Here is a 4,177-nt window from a genome sequence, read left to right as displayed (position 1 = left end):
TGATAGGCCGGGGCCGGGCTGGCCGCCGCCTTCCCATAGGGGGAAACCTAACGCTCGGCTTCGCGATTGGGTTCCCGTTCCTTAGAGCCGATTGGCTCCCCTTCCCTTCCCTCCGCCCCGCGAGGAAAGGCGTTGTTGTGAGGCGAACGAAACGCGCAGGGAGTCTGCGCGCACTGGCGGCGCTCTGACCAGGCCTCTGGCGGAGTTCAGCCTCCGTGGCAGCTCGGTTCCCCTTCCCAAGGCCTGCAGTGACAAACTGCGAAGCGGGTTCGGGTCCAGCAAGCCTCTGGGCCTTTTTTAAAATATCAAATTCACAAGGCGGCTTACAGTATAAAAGCGCAAAAGCGCAAAAATACACAACGTAAAAATACACGCAAAAATACACAACGTAATAACAAAACAAACAACCCCCCCCACACCTCGCCCCAGTTTAAAAGGCCATCGGTTTAAAAAGCCTATCAGGAAACGTTTTCGCCAGGCGCCTAAAATGGTGTCAGGAGGCCGCCAGGCGAGCCTCCCCCCGGGGAGCATGTGAAAAATGGGGAGCCACTTCATCATCATTATCATATCATCAGGCCTTGAAGTGTTTAAAGCGACACCCTTAGCACAATGAAAGATTCCCCTTTACCTTGCATAGCATCTAAAGAACTCCAGAGCTTGCCAGACACTTGTGGCATTTGGGGTTGTTTAGTCGTTCAGTTGTGTCTGACTCTTGGTGACCCCATGGACCAGAGCACGCCAGGCACTCCTGTCTTCCACTGCCTCCCGCAGTTTGGTCAAACTCATGCTGGTAGCTTCGAGAACACTATCCAACCATCTTGTCCTCTGTCGTCCCCTTCTCCTTGTGCCCTCCATCTTTCCCAACATCAGGGTCTTTTCCAGGGAGTCTTCTCTTCTCATGAGGTGGCCAAAGTACAGTCATACCTCGGGTTGAATGCGCTTCGAGTTGAGCGCGTTCGAGTTGCGCTCTGCGGAGCGCGTTACTTCCAGGTTTTGCCACTTGCGCATGCACAGACGCTCAAAATGACGTCACACACATGCACAGAAGCGGTGAAAAGCGATGTGTGCGTGCGCAGACGTGCCGTCACTAGTTACGTTTACCTCTAGATGCGAACGGGGCTCCAGAACAGATCCCGTTTGTATCTAGAGGTACCACTGTATTGGAGCCTCAGCTTCAGGATCTGTCCTTCCAGTGAGCGCTCAGGGCTGATTTCCTTCAGAATGGACAGGTTTGATCCTCTTGCAGTCCATGGGACTCTCAAGAGTCTCTTCCAGCACCACAATTCAAAAGCATCAATTCTTCAGTGATCAGCCTTCTTTATGGTCCAGCTCTCACTTCCATACATCGCTACTGGGAAAACCATAGCTTTAACTATACGGACCGTTGTCGGCAAGGTGATGTCTCTGCTTTTTAAGATGTTGTCTAGGTTTGTCATTGCTTTTCTCCCAAATGGATCACTGCCTTGCCGTGGCGAAGGGGCTTGAATAACTCAGAGAAGCTATGAGCTATGCCGTGCAGGGCCACCCAAGATGGACAGATCATAGTGGAGAGTTTTGACCAAACGTGATCCACCTGGAGGAGGAACCAGCAAGCCACTCCAGTATCCCTGCCAAGAAAACTCCATGGACAAAGACAACAGGCATACACAACGCAATAACAAAACAACCCCCCCCACACACACCTTGCTCCAGTTTAAAAGGCCATCAGTTTAAATAGCCAAAGGCCTGGTTATCAGGAACCTTTTCGCCTGGTGCCTAAAATTGTGTCAGGAGGCCGCCAGGCAAGCCTCCCTGGGAGAGCATGTGAAAAATGGGGAGCCAGTTTTCAGCAGCAGCAGCAGCAGCCCTTGAAGTGTTTAAAGCAAAATCCTTAGCACAATGAAAGATTCCCCTTTACCTTGCATAGCATCTAAAGAACTCAAGAGCTTGCCAGACATTTGTGGCATTTGGGGTTGAGGAATATAGGAACTTACCTTCTTTCTTAGCATTTCCAGCCAAGCAAGTAAGAACCTGGGGAACTACATCAGCATTACAGTGGTGCCTCACAAGACGAAAAGAATCCGTTCTGTGAGTCTTTTCGTCTTGCGGTTTTTTCGTCTTGCGAAGCAAGCCCATTAGCGGATTAGCGTTATTAGCGGGCTTAGTGGATCAGCTGATAAGTGGTTTAGCGTCTTAGCGGATCAGCTGATAAGCGGCTTAACGGATCAGCTGTTAAGCGTCTTAGCGGATCAGCTGATAAGCGGCTTAGCGGAGCAGCTGTTAAGCGGCTTAGCGGATCAGCTGTTAAGCGGCTTAGTGGCTTGGGAAAAGGGGGGGGGAAGGAAAAAACCCCGCAGGAACTCGCAAGACATTTTCGTCTTGCGAAGCAAGCCCATAGGAAATTTGTTTTGCGAAGCACCTCCAAAACGGAAAACCCTTTCGTCTAGCGGGTTTTCCATCTTGCGAGGCATTCGTCTTGCGGGGCACCACTGTATTGTTGGCTTCTTGTTCATTCAAAAGTGGCAATCTTTAAAGGAAGGTGCTGGTTTGTGTTTCAGCACAAGGTGGCAGAGCTTACCAAGAACTATTTAAAAACTCGCTTGAATGACAAATAAGCGTTTTTAAAAAAATATTGTTGGGTGTTCACAGCGCTTTGATTTTCTGCTGGTTGCAATTATAGCAAATACAAGGCTGTCCAAAAAATGCTATTTGGAGCAAATATCTAATCTGGACAAAATTCAGCTAGGAAGCTTGAAATGTGGACCCATTTCCAATGTCCTTAAGAGATGCTTTCCCCACAGCTGCAAATCAGCACATTTAAAAAAAAATGTCCAGTAGCACCTTAGAGACCAACTAAGTTTGTTCTGGCTATAAGCTTTCATGTGCATGCACACTTCTTCAGATACCAAGGTACCTCAGATACTTCAGGTATCTGAGAAGTGTGCATGCACATGAAAGCTTATACCCAGAACAAACTTAGTTGGTCTCTAAGGTGCATATTGTCTCTCTGCTTATTTAACATATGCAGAATTCATCATGTGAAAGGCTGGGCTGGATGAATCCCTAGCTGGAATTAAGATTGCCGGAAGAAATATCAACAACCTCAGATATGCAGATGACACAACTTTGATGGCAGAAAGTGAGGAGGAATTAAAGAACCTTTTAATGAGGGTGAAAGAGGAGAGCGCAAAATATGGTTTGAAGCTCAACATCAAAAAAACGAAGATCATGGCCACTGGTCCCATCACCTCCTGGCAAATAGAAGGGGAAGAAATGGAGGCAGTGAGAGAGGACAAGTTGGTTGGACAGTGTTCTCAAAGCTACGAACATGAGTTTGACCAAACTGTGGGAGGCACTGGAAGACAGGAGTCCCTGGCGTGCTCTGGTCAATGGAGTCACAAAGAGTCGGGCACGACTAAGGGACTAAGCAACAACAAGGTGCTACTGGACAATTTTTTATTTCGACTGCATCAGACCAACACTGCTACCTACCTGAATCCACATTAAAAATAGTGAGCCTATTTATTAACTAGATGTTGCCTTCAAACTATGCAATTTTCACCATTTTATGATTCTGTTACATATATTAGATTATTCCCTGTGTAATTCCCTAAAGATAGGGGAATTCTTTTTTGAGCAGCAGGGCAAAATCTACTAATTAGTGATAATGTAACTGACAAAAAATTATCACACAAAATGGGGTTAATGTGTCCCAGAAATCACCTATGTTGAAATCTATGTTTCAGGTGACCAATGGTTTTTAGTAGATAAAAATGTGACTGACGAGGGAAGCAATTTGTTATTTTCGGTTATGCGATCACCCCCTTAAGGCAGTTCTTAACGCGAGGTACCACTGTACTTGCTTTGCAACTGGGAACAGCTGTTGACTGAGCAACAGTAGATAAAGGTGGCATTATATCATTGTAACAAAAGAAAAAAATGCTATGTAAACATTGCTTAGAATATTATTATTATTGGCAGTTATCTGGTGCCATCTCTGACAAAATTCCAGGGTTCTTGATAGCCCATACCTTTGGGACTCCCCCAGGAAGTACATATGGCCACGGAAATGATGACTTTTAAGCAAATTTTAATGCTACTTCTCCTAGCTTTTTAATTACGATTCCTGAGATTTATTTATTTTTAATTTACTGGCTTCTTATTGGTTGATATATAAGCCACCTTACGAAGATCATGC

Source organism: Podarcis vaucheri (genome assembly GCF_965113315.1).
Source record: "Podarcis vaucheri genome assembly, chromosome: 1".
Lineage (NCBI taxonomy): Eukaryota > Metazoa > Chordata > Lepidosauria > Squamata > Lacertidae > Podarcis > Podarcis vaucheri.
The sequence above is the reverse complement of the archived record's forward strand: the minus strand, read 5'-3'. Positions refer to the sequence as shown.